An 8,866-nucleotide genomic window follows, 5' to 3' on the forward strand; every position below is an offset into this window, starting at 1 on the left:
ACTCAGAAATCCGCCTGCCTCTGCCTCCGGAGTGCTGGGATTAAAGGCGTGCGCCACCACGCCCGGCTTCCTTCTTTATTCTTTATTCTTTTTTTTTTTTTTTTTCAAATAAGCCCTTAAAGTTGGCATTTTAAAATAAAGATGGAGACTCTATCTTGACATGTAAATGAACATTCTGATGAGTGACTTGGTCACAGCACAGTTGTGTGTGCTCAGTGGAAGATGCGTGCCAGAGTCAGCTGCCCTGGAGTCACGTGACTGTCTGTCTGCCACACAGGTGGGGAACACCTGCTGCCAGCTCCAGCTCCCCATGCTGCTCTGCTCTTCCTGCTCCTGGGTGGGTGACATGAAGCCTCCTCGCCTGGGAGGAAGTTTGAATGTTACCTCCTTTATTGGAGCCACACAGGGACTGCACTGACTCCTCTTCCCCCCACTGTGCCTCATTCTGTGGGGAGATTCTTGAAAATAATTTATTACCTCTCAAGATGTGAGCTCCCTTGAGGGAGGTGTGAGACAGCTCGAGGGGAAAGGCAGGCCCAAACTGGCTCTTCTCAGTGTTTGGAGTGATGATACACATTCCTAGATATGGTGGGGGTGGGAGGGTGAGGGAGGGGGTGGGACACAGGAGATACCACAGGCCCAGGCTGTCCCAAGAGAGTGCTGTTCTATCCCATCTCTACAGGGGACACGGTGGTTTGGTTCAAAAGATAGTATTGTGTATGTAAACTCACTTTTCAAAGTCAAATAGCCTGCGTAAGACAGGAGCCTTGTGGTCGATTTGTAGTTAGCTCGATCTGCACCTCTGAAGTTGAGTCTCTCTCGGGGTATTCTTGTGAGCCATCTCTAGTGAACTTTCTCGGATTTCCTTGCTTAAATGATTAACAGACATGTCCTTTGATCACTTGCATAGCAGTGTCACAATCTGAAAGCAAAGGCCGTTTTATTTTGTGGGAATGTGCAGGCAGGACTGGGAGGGAAGAATTTTGGACTCTCCCGAGCTCCTTGGAGGCCTTTGCAGACAAAACACTTGGAGAGCGTCTAGCACACTGACAGAAACTATCTGCCTGGGGCCAGTGCTGAGTCTGTCCGAGCTCAGGGGTCATGTCACTGACCTGACGGAGAATGCAGTTTATCTCTCGGATAATGGAAGAAGATCGATAGTCTTGAACAGACTTGAACTTGTCTCTCTTGATTTGAACTCACCCCCCACTCCTTGTTCAGTAAAAAGACTCAAAAGTGTATTTAGTTAAAACTGGCAAAGCCTGTATAGTTAGGTGCAATTAATTTAGTGAGCTAACCTACATACACCGCTTTACCATAAAGATTTACTGTCAGCCTATGCAGCTCAAATCCTTGGGCTCAGACATTTCCCATTAGTGAACAGTGTTCGCATCAACTCTATATTGGGATTAGTGGTTTTTCACGGTTCTGGGGACTGAACTAGAAAAGAGAGTATTTGGTTCTAATGACATTAAAGAGGACTCAATAGATTGCATTACTTCATAGATTTTCCTTTGCTGTGAATTATTATTATTATTTTTTTGGTTGTTGTTACAAAAGAACTATTTTAGGCTTAAATGTATCCGCTGGCCGTTTAGTCTATGGAGACACACCACATATTTAATGCTCTGCTTCATTGCCTGCTGGAAGAAATAAGTGCATAACAAAATGCTTTGAAAAATGCTTAATTTCTCAACTGTTGATTTAATGTGTTACGGTTCAATAAGGTGATGAATCGCTCTACTCTGCTACCACTGGAAACCAGAAAAATTACCCACTCTGGTATGTTGCATCTGTGAATATTAAGTTTGTCAATGTAATTTATGACTAGGCAGGTAATCTACCGGTAATTTGCATACTAATTGCTGTGGTGGAAGCCAGACGACTTTAATTCGGTAAGCTAGTCTGTCTAAGCAGAAGCCCGCAATTGCCTCTCTGTGCTGGAGAGAGAAAATGGAGGCAGTCAGGAAGCCTACAGAGCTGCCGGGGCCCCCTGCTGGTAGCCAGGCAACACGGTTGCACAGAGGCAGCCTTGTGCAGGACCTGTAGGTGAGAGAACGCCCTTCCTCGCTGAGCCAAGCCGGATTTCCCAACCAACTAACATTCAGAAAGCAGAAGATTAAAGTCAACGAAGCTCACTGCGAGCAGACACAACCTGTCTGTGTGTCCAGTATCAGAAATCTGAAGGCAGGAAAATAGCCCATTTCTATCTCCTGTAAAGGGAGCTTTCAATACAGGTCTTTTGAAACCAGATTTTATTTTTTTCATCTATGTATCTATGTATGTGTCTGTCTGTCTGTCTGTCTGTCTGTCTGTCTGTCTGTCGTGCAGGTAGCAATTGGAGGGTGGTGGAGGAATGCAGCCTGCATACAGAAAGATGTTGAGCATCCCCACTAACAATGAAAGGAAGAACGCTAGCCTCTGAGGGATGATTTTCTAATAGATTCAGAAGAATGAAAGCCTTTTTTTTTTTTCCTGTGTAGGGCATGCACCACCGAGTGCAGGGTAAAAAAACTGTATTCTTTAGGAGAGTGAGATATTAATAACCCTCGAGATTTGTTTTTGTAGAGTATCCTTTAGAGCAGTAACCCTACTTCAAGAAATGCACATCCCAGAGGGTGTATACCACGAAGCCCCCATGTTCACTTTTATGTGACCACATTTGATGTGTAAAAGTGTGGTCGTTTCAAATGATTCAACCGAGCACAGGGCTGTTAATTGTAACATTTTGAGATGATGATAGTTTGTGACTGCCTAAACCAACCGCTCAGCAGGAGGAGGCTGATTAAATAAACAGGTGCATAGTGCAGAAAGCTTACGAACATCGAGACGTAGGGCCAGTGCACAATGTTTGTGCAGATAAATGGCCATGCCAGGCATTGACGGTGGGGTCGGGTGGGCCAGTCTATGAATCAGCACTTGGGAGTCTGAAGCAGGAGGATTGCCATGAGTTTGTGGTCAGCTTTGGCCAACAGACTGAGACACTATCTTTAAAATAAAGAAATATGAGTGTGGGTGATTAAATAAACAGATCACAATGTGCAGCAGTGTATAAATGGTATCTTTTATTCCACATAAAAGGTGAATATAGGGAAAGTCAGGAAGGCTATGCTCTAATGTATAATCATGTCTACCTTTTTAAGCAGGGGCTCTGTCTGGGTCAACTCTAGGAGAGGGGTCGTGGTTAGCTTTCCAGGTTGGAATTTGACATGAAGCACCCAGCTCAAAGACTATGATAACATAGCACAAAAAGCATTGGGAAATGTATCCTATTAAAAAGAATACTTGAGGTTTGCGGTTGAAGCTCAATGGTAGAGAATTGTCTAGCACGTGTAAATTCTGGCTTCTACTCCCAGTCCCAGGTAATAAATAAATGCATAAAAATCATACAATGAGTACTTTGTGAACTAAATATTCAACAATTGTTAAGCTGCTTTATTTTATTTTATTTTATTTTATTTTTATTTGCATGCCAAGAGCTTTAACATTTGAAACATGCTTTTATAAAGTAGGATTCACTTAGGCTTCGTATGGTGTCCTTGTCAGGGTTACTACTTCTGTGATGAAACACCGCGACCAAAAGCAACTTGGGGAGGAGAGGGTTTGCCCAGCTTAGGCTTCCACGGCACTGCTCATCATTCAGGAAGTCAGGACAGGAACTCAGCAGGGCAGGAACCTGGAGGCAGGAACTGATGCAGAGGCGGTGGAGGGTGCTGCTTACTGGCTTGCTCCTTCTGGCTTGTTCAGCCTGCTTTCTGTAGAACCCAGGATCACCAGCCCAGGTGTAGTGCCATTCATAATGGCCTGGGCCCACACTCTCAATCACTACTTAAAAAAATGCCCTAGAGCCTGGCCATCAAATTAATTCACGGTACTTAATAACTGTAATTTTGCTGCTTTTATGGATTATAATGTAAATATTTTTGGAGTTAGAGGCTTGTCCAAGGAATAGCGATTTCCAGGTTGAGAACCACTGCTGTAGATGAATCACAGGCAGTCGAATATCATGCTAGTTACTTACTGTGATCACAGTAATAATCAGTTCAGAGTAGACCCATGAGGGCTTGAGGAAGACACATGGAGGTGTGGAGTGGTGGCTGGAGATATGGCTCATGGATAAGGTGCTTGCCTAGCACGTGGGAGGCCCTGGGCTCAAACCCCAGCACTAAAAACAAAACAAAGACTGAACAACAGAACCCACATCTGATTGTATCAGTCTAAAATTTTAAGTTCCTTCTACCTTGGTCAATTTCAGATTAGCAGTGTTTTGAGAAAAATGTCCTGATTAGGTGAGAGCTGTATCTCAGAAGGGTGGGGTGTACTCAGTACAGTACTGGGAAGGTGGGATGTACTCAGTACAGTACTGGGAAGGTGGGGTGCAAACGGCATGGTGCTGAGTCTGTTGAACCAGGTTTCCACCATCCACATCAAATGGACATTTCATCCCTCCAGGGAATTCCTGGTATGGAATTCAGTGAATTGAGCCTTTCCCTGCCCTAAGACACCCACAACTCTTGACATTTACAGTTAACTGGTTTTCGAACTTGCATTCAATGAAACCAAAGTAGAGATACTCATTTGGTTGGTATTTCTGAAATTTGTTCAGCTTGGTTGCAAGAGATATCATTAAAACACCTGCCCCTCACAAACAAACAAACAACAAACAAAAAGCAAAACCCCAAATAACATTTTGGAGCTGGGAAGATCGCTCAGTCAGTCAAGCTTGAGTGACAGGCATAAATATCAGAGTTCGATCCCTGGAACCCAAGTAAAAAAGCTGGATGTGGTTGTCACATAACTGTCATTCGAGGGAGATGGAAACCAGCAGGTCCTTGGGATTTCCTGGTCAGGGAACCAGTGCTTTAAGAGATCCTGTCTCAAAAGACGATGTGGACGGCTCCTTAGGACTCACACACGTGCTTGCCTGACCTCTGGCCTTATAAGTGTATGCACCCCTCACACAATGCACCCATATAGACACATACAAAGCATTGTTTTCCTAGAATAAATTGTGTATTTGGGTTGACCGTTGGTCTGTTATTAGAACAGAAGATGCACCTTAAAGCATGCCTTCTGCCTATTTCTGCTTGTTGATCAGCAGATAGCACTGCCATGCTGCACGTGGGATGTAGACGAAGGCAGATTCTATTGTCCTCAGCACTTCTCAGGTTCAGATCTCACATTATCAAAATGAGAATTGAGTGTGAAATAAATCTATCATCAGAAGTTTTGCTTGGTTGGTTCTCTGTTTTCTTGATGTACGCATGTGTGTGTGTGTGTGTGTGTATGTGTGTGTGTGTTGCATGGGTATTGGGAATCCCTGAATATAGTTACATCAAAGCCTGACACAAGATCAGAGTTTGCATCTGCTGGTCTCAAACTGAAAATAGCCTGGCTTTGAATTGCCAGCACTAAGGGCTTTCCATGGCAACACCCTGCCTCCTCTTCAGGGTAGCATTAGACAGCAGAGAGCAGGGATGCAGCCCTGTGATAGTCCAGCAGAGCCCCAGGCTGACTGCAGGAGCTCTTGATCAACCGAAGGCTACATCCCTGAGGCTCTAGTCCCTGTTGCTGCGAATCAATCCAACACTCGACGTTTTATGGCATTTTTAAGACATTTTCAAGCCATTTTCTCAAGGTTCTCCAAAATAGTTATTTCCAACTGCCTTCGAACTGCTATTGGTTTTATTTGGGGGGTGGGGGAGGGGAAGGGCATCAGTGGCATCAGTGGAATCAGTGAGCATCTCTAATTATCTGTTCCTATCATGCCTTCCTGTCCTTTTCTGATTGGTATTTAAGGGTCAATAGGGGCTAGGTACAGAATGGGAATAGACTTCAGGAAAGAACTACTGAGCATTTAAGTTGGTTAGTTAGATTTTTTTTAATTTGTTGCTATCATCATCACCATCCTCGTCATCATCATCATCACCACCATCCTCGAGACAGGGTCTTGCTAGGCAGCCCAGCTCGGCCTTCAGCTTTCAATCTCTGTGCTTTCCTTCCGGTAAGCCTTTGATTACAGGCATGCACCACCATGCTCAGGAGGCTGGTTGTTAACTTGAGCATAGCTAAATTTGGGGTTAAAATGAACAAACTACTGCATATCCAGCACATGCTTCCCCTGCAGGCCCAGGCCGCTGTCTGTAATTCCTGGTCTAAAGGCTGCCCCAGATACCACAGAGAGCAGGCATGAGTTTCTGCACTCAAGGCTTCCAGCCTAGGCCTCTCTGCTCTGTCCCATGCTGCTTGCTTGTGGTCTTTTCTCCCTGCTCTGGGATGAAAGTTGCCTGAGCCAGGCCACCTTTCACTTTTGCAATGCACAGAGACTCAGGTAGGGAGGGCCAAGCACACTGGGGTGGTTTGAATGAAAATGGTCCCCAGAGGCCCATAGGGAGTGGCACTAGTTGGGGGTGTGGCCTTGTTAGAGTGGGTGTGACTTTGTTGGAGGAGATGTGTCACTAGGGGGGTGGGTTTTGAGGTCTCATAAACTCAAACCAGGTCTAGTGGCTCACGGTCTCTTTCTGCTGCCTGCTGATTTGGACATAGACCTCTCAGCTCCCTCCCCAGCACCATGAATGTCTGTCTGCATGCTGCCATGCTTCCCACCATGACGATAATGGAGTAAACCTCGAACAGTAAGCCAGCTCCAGTCCCTTTTTAAGAGTTGCCTTAGTCATGGCGTCTCTTCACAGCGATAGAAACCTTAACCAAGACACAGGAATGGCATCCGTGCATCTGGCTGAGGGCATAAGTGTGGTCCCCCTAGGTGGTTTTCTGCTTCATGTGGTGAGCCTTGGCAGGAGCATTTCTGGTAATGAAGGCTATCTTTGGTTCCTCAAGGAGTTTGTTGAATCTTTTCTGACCCCTGTGATGTGTGTCAGTCTAGGAAGTGCCCACCATCTCCATGTGTTCTTCACCTAGGGCCATCCTTGCCTCTCTGAGATGCACCTCCCAACCTTCTTGGCTCTTTTCATACTTTATTCCTTTAGATAGCTTCACCCAGAAGCTTTGCTCACTCTGTCCTTCCTTGATATCAATTCTCAGAAGACCCAGATGAATGCAAGTTTTTCAAGCACACCAGGCAACATTCTGAAGAAAAGATGGGGCTAGGGGTTACAGTGGCTGGGACTTGGATCACAGGTGGGTGGTGCCTGCTCTTCCAAGGGAAGTCCTTTTCCAACACTGGCATCTATAGTCTGCCTTTCTAAGTTCTGGGCAGTGCCTTCTCTCTGTGTAGCCAAAGCAGTTCTGGCTTTACCCCAGTGCTAAGTGAGCTGTGAAGGATTAACCCCTTGCATTGCCTGACATGTTCTCCCTACCCAGAGTGTGTTATCTTCTCTCCCTTGTCTATCCCATGTCGGGGCACAGGACAGTTCTCTGCATTCAAGGGAACATGGGGCTTCAAAGCATCGATAAGGTTGGGAATGGAAGAGTCTCCACCAATATCCTCAGTCTCTCAGATATCCAGAGTCAGCCAGAACAGAGAGATACCGCGTCTTCCAAATGCAAATCAGGGAGTGCCACGAGAAAGGGCCCAGCTGGACCAAACGTTCACAGCAGGCAGTGTATGGTAGAAGAGGCAGGGAAAGGAGAAGGGCTTATCATCTCCACCTTCTAGCTCCTCCGTTCCACCTGTGATTGACAGGCTCGAAGCAATGTACTGAAGCAGATTCTTGACGCTGTCTCCTCTCTGGGGATAGTGACTCATCAAACCCTAAGAGTTAACTTGTAGAATGATGACAGTGTTCTCATCCATCAGTCAATCCCTACTGGAGCTGACCATCATGAATCCCAGGGTTCCCTAGGAGCTAGTATTTTGCAGTCTGGTGGAGAATTTTAGTCTTAGGAAGACCCACCCAGAGCTCAGTTCCATCTACTGCCTTGCTGGAGACATACCAGCGAGAACCTGCTGGGTCCAGCTCCACGCCCAACCCTTTCAGATTGTCCTCTGGGAATGGGCTGTCTTGCATTTGTGTCTGGGAACTGGAGCAGGATTCAGGACTATGGATAGATGATATTTTCCAGGGCTTGTCCCTGGGACTTGGCATAATTAGGGATGCTGGGCAACTTGTCTCTTTTATTCTTGAAGGACAAAGCTGAGGTTCTCATACCTTGGGCTGTGACCCTAGATTTCATCTAGGCTAGATCTGCACAGGTGCCAGCTGTGCCAACTGTGCCAACTGTGATAACTATGCCAATTGCTTCAGGGACACACAGCGACAGGTTTAGTTTTTATCAGATTTATAGAACACACACACACATCGTTTCACTGAAAGGAAGAGGTGGGAAGAGGAAACAGAGAAGTTGCCAAAGTTGGGGGATGGAAAGGGTTCTAGGCAAGCCACAGTAGCTTGTTCAACCTTCAGGCACTGAGAGCAAAACCAAACTTCTCGGTTCCAATTCGCAGGGTCTCCTTAAGCACTCAGGGACACGTGACTAAAAGAAACTGGTCACACCAAATTAGCTCCCAAATGCACACCCTGAAATGCAGGCATACAATTTGATACTGATGGTTTGCCTAGCCTAGTGAATAGCGAGCTTTATTGGGGAAGATGGTCTCATTTCAATTCAGCTTGCTCTTGCTGTCTCCCCATCCAGCGGAGACTTGACACATCTATATCTTCTGTCCTCTCTGAGGAAAGGAATTATTCCCAAAGCTTGGCAGGGCCCTGAGAGGTTACTGCCATTGTGGGCTGTGAAACACAAATGAATTCCCTCATTCCTATTCCACGAGCACTTGCATGCATATGAGTCCCACAGGTGCACGGGTTTTATTTAAAAAACAAAAAACAGAAAAAACCCTAGCAAGGGAAGTGGAGTTAGACTGTGGAACAATCTGTTCCCTAGAACTGAATGAATCATCTTC

Source organism: Mus caroli, chromosome 13 (assembly GCF_900094665.2).
Source record: "Mus caroli chromosome 13, CAROLI_EIJ_v1.1, whole genome shotgun sequence".
NCBI lineage: Eukaryota > Metazoa > Chordata > Mammalia > Rodentia > Muridae > Mus > Mus caroli.